The sequence below is a fragment of the Sebastes umbrosus genome, chromosome 1 (assembly GCF_015220745.1).
Source record: "Sebastes umbrosus isolate fSebUmb1 chromosome 1, fSebUmb1.pri, whole genome shotgun sequence".
Taxonomy (NCBI): domain Eukaryota; kingdom Metazoa; phylum Chordata; class Actinopteri; order Perciformes; family Sebastidae; genus Sebastes; species Sebastes umbrosus.
In genome coordinates this window covers 3,439,060-3,449,806 of record NC_051269.1, presented here as the reverse complement: position 1 = coordinate 3,449,806, position 10,747 = coordinate 3,439,060, and the positions used below count along the sequence as shown (strand labels likewise).

Here is a 10,747-nt window from a genome sequence, read left to right as displayed (position 1 = left end):
GTATGCGTCTGCTGTCTTGAATTGTTTGCTATAATTCTGAAGTTAACCTAAGTCAAACATCATATTTGTGGAAAATGATGGAACTGTCAGGCTGCATCTATAAAGTTACACCTAAAATGGCTTGGCAGCAGTATTTTGGTACTGCTCTGCTGAAGAGCACATACAATGTTATCTGAAAATGGTGACACCACACATCACAAAAATTATTAAAGAAGTCTTACATATAAAATTACATTTGTGCTTGCATGATAAACAAACACATTGAATAATAACAGAAACCAGCAAGGGATAATGGCTTTCTTCTGGATTCACTATATCAGGGTTCTAAATGAAGACTGAGTCTGCTCCATATTTCATATATTTGATGAATATATGCCTATTATATTATAAATCTATCATGCTGACTACTCAACAACAACATGCTGGTGTTTATCACTTTAACATCATTCTGGTGTTTATCACTTTAACATCATTCTGGTGCTTGTCACTTTAATATAATTCTGGTGCTTGTCGCTTTAATATAATTCTGGTGCTTGTCGCTTTAATATAATTCTGGTGCTTGTCGCTTTAGATTATAGACTTTTGACCAATTGCGTTGGGGGACAATTGCACTACCGTAAAGCTCAACCCCATTCACAGGGGTCAGCACAACTGGAGTGCAATGGCTGAGTCTCGCCCTGGGTGAACAACATACTTGATCATTGTATCTCCCCTGCCAGGTAAGTATGAATTGGATAAGTCAGAGACAGGGTGGTCATTCTCAGACACAGCACTCTGGCTGACAGTTCCAACAGCGCAAAATCCTAGAGTTCAGTGCCTTTAGCACTAGCTCACCTTGGCAAGCTGTTTCTGCCTCTAAGAAAGCAAACACAGCCCAGCAACCACACAAAACCTTAAACCTAAGCATGCTAGCAATGGAAGAAGGTTTAGAGTACATTTCTTCCACAAAGAAAGAGCAACCTCGGAGAGGAGTACACACAAATTATTTGGTCCCATCCAAAAGACCACACCTGGACATACTGCAAAAGAATCCGAAGGCTCCAAAAACCTCTCTACATCCCCTATATACATAACCTCTGACTTACCTATGTTTACCTCAGTCCCCGCTGCCTTCCCATACACCCCTATTACCTCCTGTTACAACCCGGAGTTGGTGTAGGGGTAAAGGGAGTAACATTGAGCCGATGTTATCAGGCAATCACTTGTTTATTGATGGGTGATTGAAATTAAAGCAAAATAAAACATACAATGGGTTGAATTAATACTAAATGAAAACGAGGGTTTAGGGTGGCCGAAAAGGAGACAACGAAGGCACACACCCTAGCCCTGCACAATCCTAACAATCAGACAAATTATGCCACTGCTCTATGCACACTGAAATACAAACAAAACGAGTACCTCAACCAGTTAACATTCAGGTTAACAATTCTTCACTATCTAAAGTCCACTGACTCCAGTAGAACTTATACACAACACTAACAATCGAGAGGCACGGGGAACAGATCAATTGAAATCACTGCCCGCATTGGTCTAGTCACAGCTGGCCTTTAATTCTTTCCACGCGGCCTAGCCGGCTGGTGATTGGCTAATCACATGTGACGTGTCAGAGGCAGGACCACAAACGGCGGGAAACGAAGGGCATCCACCTGAGGGCGTTCCGGAGGCGTGGCCCTGAAGGGAATCCCCAAGACGTGACGTCGTCTTGGATACTTTGTTGAAGCACCTTTGGCAGCAATTACAGCCTCAAGTATTTTTGAGTATGATGCCACAAGCTTGGCACACCTATTTTTGGGCAGTTTCTCCCATTCTTCTTTGCAGGACCTCTTAAGCTCCATCAGGTTGGATGGGGAGCGTTGGTGCACAGCCATTTTCAGATCTCTCCAGAGATGTTAAATCGGGTTCAAGTCTGGGCTCTGGCTGGGCCACTCAAGGACATTCACAGAGTTGTCCCGAAGCCACTCCTTTGTTATCTTGGCTGTGTACTTAGGGTCGTTGTCCTGTTGGAAGATGAACCTTTGCCCCAGTCTGAGGTCCAGAGCGCTCTGGAGCAGGTTTTCATCAAGGATGTCTCTGTACATTGCTGCATTCATCTTTCCCTCCATCCTGACTAGTCTCCCAGTTCCTACCGCTGAAAAACATCCCCACAGCATGATGCTGCCACCACCATGCTTCACTGTAGGGATGGTATTGGCCAGGTGATGAGCGGTGCCTGGTTTCCTCCAGACATGACGCTTGGCATTCAGGCCAGAGAGTACAATCTTTGTTTCATCAGTCCAAATAATTTTGTTTCTCTTGGTCTGAGAGTCCTTCAGGTGCCTTTTGGCAAACTCCAGGTGGGCTGTCAAGTGCCTTTTACTGAGGAGTGGCTTCCGTCTGGCCACTCTGCCATGCAGGCATGATGGGTGGAGTGCTGCAGAGATGGTTGTCCTTCTGGAAGGTTCTCCTCTCTTCACAGAGCAACGCTGGAGCTCTGTCAGAGTGACTATCGGGGTCACCTCCCTGACTAAGGCCCTTCTCCCCCGATCGCTCGATTGGCCTGGCAGCCAGCTCTAGGAAGAGTCCTGGTGGTTCCAAACTTCTTCCATTTACAGATGATGGAGGCCACTGTGCTCATTGGGACCTTCGATGCTGCAGACATTTTTCTGTACCCTTCCCCAGATCTGTGCCTCGATACAATCCTGTCTCGGAGGTCTACAGACAATTCCTTGGACTTCATGGCTTGGTTTGTGCTCTGACATGCACTGTCAACTGTGGGACCTTGTATAGACAGGTGTGTGCCTTTCCAAATCATGTCCAATCAACTGAATTTACCACAGGTGGACTCCAATCAAGTTGTAGAAACATCTCAAGGATGATCAGTGGAAACAGGATGCACCTGAGCTCAATTTTGAGTGTCATACAAAAGGCTGTGAATACTTATGTACATGTGATTTTTTCGTTTTTTATTTTTAATAAATTTGCAAAAAATTAAAACAAAACTTTTTTCACGTTATCATTATGGGGTATTGTGTGTAGAATTCTGAGGAATAAAATAAATTTAATTCATTTTGGAATAAGGCTGTAACATAACAAAATGTGGAAAAAGTGAAGCGCTGTGAATACTTTCCGGATGCACTGCATATATGACCTGCTTTGCTTTCTCTTCTCCGGCCCCAAAAATAATGCAGTGCATCTCTCTTCCTCCAATGTGTATCTTGCCTTACTCCTCAAAATTGCTCCCCTACACTTATCCCTCTCAAACTTCGCTAATTGTGCTCTGACCCTCAAAAACTCTTCTATATTATACCCCGGCTCATCATCTGCTCTACTCAGTTCACTATTTAGCTTCTCCCTAAGAACCCTCTCTTTCTCCCTCCCTTCCTTATTCCGCTTTCTTGCAAATTTTATACTTATCCTCTTAACCTCTTCCTTTACCCCTTCCCACCATTCCCCCACATCTATGTTATCTTCTGCAATATTGTTTATAAAATCAAGTTTCTCCATTAATAATTGTCTAATCTGCTTGCTGTATTGTTTATCCACCATAATATTAGCATTTAACATCCACTGTCCTCCACCTCTCTCCCCACCCCTACCTCTAATCTTAAACAGTAATGCTGCATGGTCACTAAGTGTGTTGAACTTATACTTTGTATCATCTATATATCTCAGAGTGTCCTCTTTAACAAACAGTAAATCAATCCTAGACTGCTTCAATTCCCCCTCCTTTACCTGCCTCCTTGAATACTCCCTCCTGTCCAAATTATAATACCTCCAAACATCTACTAATTTCCCTTCCTGCATCGTTTCAACTAATATTTTCCTAAACTTTTCCCACCTAAATACTACATCTTTACCTACATCTAACCTAGCCAATTTAATATTGAAGTCCCCTGCCACTATGCAGTTAAGCACACACAGCGGCTTTAATTCAACAAGATCCCCCCTTTTCTCCCCTTCTATCACCGGCATATATACATTTACCAAACTAAACCTCATATCTATATAATCAAATTCTATACTTAATAACCTCCCTCTACTATCCCCTATACACCTGCCTTATATTCTCCACTATATCCGTTTTCACTAATATTGCCACCCCAACTAACCCATTACTGTAATATATAGTCCCCTTCCACCTCTCCCTCACCTTTCCTACAATCCAACCATCCCTGTTAGTTTCCTAGAAACACATAATGTCAACGGGCCGTGGGTAACCCGTTCTACTCGGGTGACAGGCTGAAAAGATAACCACCAGTGTCTCAGTACAAAATGTAAATAATCTTTATTTCATGAACTACAGTCAAATATTTAAAACATGTATAGGGGATCACTGCTATGGCTGGGTTATTATTATACTGCAAAACACCATAACACTGCTCTCTCTTTTATCAGTTCAGAGTCCCAGGCAGCACCCAGAATTACCCCCTGACAGAACCAAACTAATCCCACATCTCACTACAATCTGTTATCCAATTTCGCCATATCCCTCAAACCATTCACATTAAACGACAAGACTGTGACCATGAGATCAAAAGAAAGAAAACAAACACAAAATAGCAATCACCTTCTTCTTCACTTCTTCACAATGTTCTCCATTCCTCAAAGTCTCGGCTTTCCTCTTCTCACATCATACTCTCTCCTGCCGATCATGGATGACTTTAAAGTGCTCCACTCCTTCCATGGTGGTAAAACGTGTAAAATAAGGTAGAGACCTCACCTCGTCCGTGAATCTAACTTTGAGGAAGCATGTTTCGTCCCTGGCCACTTTCTCCTCCTTCTCTCCGACGCAGCTCCAACTCCCCACTCCTGCAGCCGGCCATCGATCTGAGCGTCTGTGATGTAGACGGGCAGATGCAACAACGAGACAACCATCTGGTTACTGTTCATTTCACGTCCCATGATCGTGGAATTCCTCAACTTTATCCCGTCCATGATGTTCCTCTTCCCCTCCGCCGACTCCATTGTTATCTCCAACTTGCCAGTTCCTCGTGCACTGCATCCCAGCACCACTCCACACTCTTCTTTATTGATCTTAATATTTCCATCGTTGTGACTTCATCCTCACCTTCCACCACCACCATCACTGTCAAACTCCTGAACAAACAAACAAACAAAACAACCATACAATCCTCCCCTAACACCAACAGATGCTAGGGGGTGGAGGGTGCAAACAAATGCCTCCAAAAAAAAAGAACAGAAAAAGGACTCAAACTTAGCTAAAATGTTCAATGTAAAAGTGTAACTCCAGCACTCTGTCTCCTCTTCTCTCTCAGCAAAGCTGCACACAACCCTTCTCACACGTGTTCTGTGGGGTATGGCCGTAAGCCACGGGAACTGTTACAAAACGGCCCTTTGTAAATGTCGATCATCGCCACCGTTAATGCCTGTGTGCATTTCTGTCCATAGGGACATTAGCATATTTGTAAGAGTTATGGGCAAGGAGCTCTGATTACAAGTGATACAGTTCCCCCCACATGAATGTTTAACACGATATTGCAATGAAATTAGCTATGGTATCACTTCATCCTTTTAAATGATGATGTGCTTACAAAACCAAAAATACCTTGCAAAATGACATTGTGAAAAGTTGACAAATGTAGAGTACGTATTATTATGCATATAAGGTACTGTACATTATTAGTGAAAAATGATCAAATACAACATCCAGAGACAAGCTGCTCTGATTTTCAAAGTCTCCACCTGCGAAGCATCGCCGGCCACGGCTGTTTGTAAAGAGAAGTGAAAAAGCTTACAGCACCTGGGATTCCCAGGCGGTCTCCCATCCAAGTACTGACCAGGCCCGACCCGGCTTAGCTTCCGAGATCAGACGAGATCGGGCGTGTTCAGAGTGGTACGGCCGTAAGCCACGGGAACCGTTACAAAACGGCCCTTTGTAAATGTCGATCATCGCCACCGTTAACGCCTGTGTGCATTTCTGTCCGTAGGTACATTAACATATTTGTAAGAGTTATGGGCAAGGAGCTCTGATTACAAGTGATACAGTTCCCCCCACATGAATGATAAACACTGTCAATTACAGAGTTGAGAATGTAACTAAGCTGCTTGAGTGCAGGCTTGACGTGCATTTTCACTTTTATGTCACTTTATACTTCATTGTAGAGGGAAATATTGTACTTTTTACTCCACTACATTTGTGATTGTTATTGCCACTTTGGACATTCAGATTTTACATTTAAAACTTGATTGTTTAATAAGATATGGCGCAGAATGATACTTGAAATTGCTACTTACACAGTGATGCATCAGTGACAATAATCCAATAATAGTTTTCTAACATAGCCTGTTGATCTAACCGACAGTGTGCTGTTGAAAGTCCTTAGAGGTAAGACTAAACTAGACGCCATCGTGACGCCCAATTCTCCTCCTAAGGAGTTAAAAGAACAGGTAAATATTACCACCGCCTGAGCTCCGGCTGCCTGTAACTCGGGAGCGGCTCATTGCTGCTCAAAAAGCCGACAAAAACCCTGAAGCCCAGTATTTTGTGGAAGATGTCATTCTCGTGCGTAAATGGTCTCCACGATAACTGCTGGAGTTGAGTGGAATGTCATCCACCAAATTGTTGTTCCTGTTAGTTATGGTGAGCATGTGTTAACTCTGGAACACGAAAGCCCGTGGGTTGGGCATTTGGGAGTTAATAAAACCTACAACCTCATTCTGAAACACTTCTTCTGGCCAGGGTTCAAATCTGATGTCATTAACCGTTGTCGCACCTGTCATGTTTGTCAATTAGCAGGTAAACCAAACCAGACCATCCCGCCGGCACCGCTGCGCCCAATACCTGCTATCGGTGAACCATTTGAGAGAGTCATAGTAGACTGTGTTGGGCCACTACCGAGGTCACAGTCAGGTAATCAGTATCTACTTACCATTATGTGCGCCTCCACTCAGTTCCCTGAAGCAGTGCCGCTCAACTCAACTTACTGAGTTTTATTTATGATGTGGGATAAAAAAAACAACAACACATATTTCTTAACTAGCTTGCGCATAATGTTTAACATCACAAAGGCACAACAAAAACACATTTAAACTAATTTCCCAGAGATGACTTGCCTTAACCACCGTGCCAAAACCAAAATCGCGTGCTACACAATGTGGCAAACCTCCGTGGTGAGCCTGTGTCCCCTGGAGCTACAGATGGATGAACCGGACCCTGGCACACCTAACAATGAGCCAAATGCAGCAGCTATACGGCGCCGTTTAGATGAGATACACAGAATGTAAAGCAACGAGGTGAGTTGAGACAAACATTTATTTTTCAACAAGGTCTTTTAATATATGACTTATCTCACCAAGAACGTCATTCATTCTTTTTAATTTGTTGCATATATATATATATATATATATCCTTCATTGTATTGACAATCTCTCTCTGTGACTCCAGCACAGCGTATAGTATATATTTAGTGAGGACGCGGCCAGACCGGCGCCCCTCAGCAGTTCGGGCACGGGGCGCAGCTGACCGTGCGCCTTCGGAAGCCTTCGGGAGCGCACGGTCAGCTGCTGTGGAGACGTTGCGTTTGTTACTGGTTCCTGATGAAAGACCATCAAATAAAATATGTTTTCTAGCTTCCACCTCAGTAACAAACACTTCAATTTCACACTCTGTGAAATTCTTCTTTTTTGTTCCTTTTCCAGCGTGATTTGCCGTTGTTATTTGGACAATAAGTGACAGCATGGCGCGTGTTTATAGTCATTTGCATAGTTATTAATGGGAGGAGACAAGGCGGACCAAGTGGCACGTGCAGCTGCGCTCAATTTCACATCAATTGGGATGTATAAAGGAAAGGTGCGCAGGAACAGGCGTACGCACGGTTTTATACATGTGAAAATTTCTGTGCGTAGGTACTTTTCCAATTTTGTGAGTACACCATCTTCCAGTGTGAAAGCTGCGCAGTCTTTTATACGTGAGGCCCCTGAGGCGGCGGAGAAAGTAAATTCTTTGTTTTGTCTTTTTACAGACAAATTCAATGTGGTCTTTCCAAGATAACAGATGATCAATCATTACTCCCAAATATTTATATGAAAATACCTGCAGGATTTTTTCGTTATGAATAACAATAGGAACTTTGATGTATACCTCGGTTCCTGTACTCTGCCCCTCGTGGTTTACACCGATCACAATCCGCTCGTGTTCTTGTCGCGGATGTATAATCACAACCAGCGGCTCATGCGCTGGGCCCTGCTGATACAGGAACGCAACCTTGTGATTAAACACAAAAAGTGTTCAGAAAATGTTGTAGCCGACGCCTTGTCCAGAGTATAGGTAGTATTGTGACAAATCCTGTAGGTTTGTATTTATTGGGGTGGGGGGTGTTACGGTCTACGGTATCAGAGTGACTGTTCGTTATTGTTTATATTGTTGTATGTTGCTGGGCTGCGCTCTCCCTTTGCTCTTTTCTTTTGGTGTGCTCCGCTGTCCCTCCGATCTGAGATGAGGTCACGTCTAGGGGATCCCCTTCAGAGCCACGCCTCCGGAACGCCCTCAGGTGGATGCCCTTAGTTTCCCGCCATTTGTGATCCTGCCTCTGATACGTCACACCTGATTATCCAATCACCAGCCGGCTGTGTAAAGATTTAAGAGCCAGCTGTGACTAAACTAGGGGGGGCAGTGATTACTATTGATCTGTCCCCGTGCCTCTCGATTGTTGAAGAATTGTTAACCAGAAAGTTGTGTATAAAGTGGTGGACACACTGCCCGCATGAGGCTCGCGTGAGTATCGCGTGGCGTGTTGTTTTTTATTTCGGCGTCCATGTTAACAGGTTAGAGTGGACACACTGCCCGCATGAGACGCGAGTCTATTTTATAGAAGGGTTGCCTATTTTACACGCGAGCCCCTCGCGTCTCAGCTGCGTGTCCCAGCAGCAACAGACAGTGAAGGTGATCTATTGACAGTATATGGACATCATATCAGCAAGACTTTACTACAGTTTCGAGGTTTGTCTGTAGAATATGTTACGGAGATAAAAAAAAAAGTAAAGTTAAGTAAACTTGTTTTGAAATCAACACTTCCTGCTTTCATTTCGAAATAAAAGCCCTAAAGCGGGTTTTCTTTGCACAGAATTCCTTCATTTGTTAACACAAGGCTTTTATTCTGAAATATGTGCCGGACAGTGATGTGGAACAAGCAGCGACTTGGAAAGCATCATAAATGAATACAGTACGGAGTTTTAATTGTGGATTATTACTATTATTTACTAATTACCACACGTTTCTGAACCTTTCTCTGTCTAAAATAAATATAAATTAAATTTATCATGAAGTTAAATGGCCATTAAAAGGCAAACTATATGTAGAAAGAAAGGGCTGTCAGCAGCAGCAGAAACACAGCTGACAGGTAGCAGACACGCTCCCGACAGGCAGCTAACTCGCGTCCAGTGTGAACACCCTAGGCGTGCATCGTTGTGAATAGAGTAGTTGTTTAGTTTGTCTGTTTGTTAGGGATTATTCAGGGCTAGGGTGTGTGCCTTTGTTTTCTCCTTTTCAGCCACCCGAAACCCTCGTTTTTAGTTATTATAATTTAAACTATTGTGTGCTTTATTTTGCTTTAATTTCAATCACGACTAATAAACAAGTGATTGCCTGATAACACCGGCTATATGTTACTTCCTTTGCCCCTACACCAACTCTGGGTTGTAACACCACCCTATATTCCTGAACAATAAAATAAGGTATAATAATAATGTATTGCCTAACAAGTTGTTTTGGGATGCTGGTATTCAACAGGTTAAGGATGTAATGTATGAGGTAATACCAGGCTTTTTGAGGAATGAATGTTATTATGACAGTGTGTGTGAGGTGAAGGAAGAAGTAAGCAGGGCAGAAATCAATTGTTTTTACAGCAGAGTTAAAGTGAGTATACCAGAGAGATGGAGGATAGTAATAGACACAGAAATTGTAAACACAAAAACAATTGAAATGTCAGAATTATATGTAGTGAGGGAGAGCTGGAAGAAGAGACTTTCAGTATGTTCTAAACTGCGTACTTCCATACTAACACTTACTATTTTGAGTGCATAAGTGCGTTCACACTGAAGTATGGCAAAATGCAGTGCACTCGAAGTACCCAGATGTTGTACTCAAACAATCAAATCGTTGAGTGTGTAACGCTGGACACTTTTCACACTCAATTGACGCCATCTTGGCTACATAGCGGAAGGGGCGGGACCACGACCACTATTCAAACATGTGAAAATGGCGGCAAATGAAGATGCAGGAGCTTTTGCGGTGCTGAACAACATACCTTACAGATATCCATGGGCTACGTAGATAACAGAATAAAACAATACGTAAAAATACCGGTGCATTTTCAGCCAACAGTAGGACGCATCGTAGGCGTAGGCGACGACGTTGGAAACGTAATTTCCACTTTGCTTTCATTTTCTGTATATTCCTGATCAACAAAACAGGCAGATATTTTGGCAGGTAGTGGACAGGTAAAATCTGAAGAAGGCAGTAATGCAACACAAAGGATGCCAGCTGCCGTAAAACCCCGAAGAAGACGATATTTTGGCAGGTAGCAAGCCACGGTGAAATGTTGTGATCATCATTTCCGGTAAGCGCACCGCAGAGTTTTCGATTTGAGACGACCCTACCACGTTGAAATTCACCGACTACTCAAGTAAGTACAGAGTGCACACAGTGCACTACATTGAAGTGCACTTCTGGAATTACGTGGATTGAAACACACTGTAAGAGAGGTGACTGTTAAAAACATATATGCCATCTTGATATTGGTAGGAGTTT

At 43.1% G+C, this 10,747-nt stretch overlaps 1 non-coding gene and 1 pseudogene across 1 annotated transcript; both read right to left on the bottom strand.

Annotated features, from left to right (window-relative positions):
* Window positions 1-599: 599 nt before the first annotated feature.
* Window positions 600-727, bottom strand: LOC119498829 (annotated as a pseudogene).
* Window positions 728-5,728: 5,001 nt separating this feature from the next.
* On the bottom strand, window positions 5,729-5,847 carry LOC119499137. Its single transcript, XR_005209320.1, has one exon. It is a non-coding gene; the product is annotated as a 5S ribosomal RNA (ribosomal RNA).
* Window positions 5,848-10,747: the final 4,900 nt, after the last annotated feature.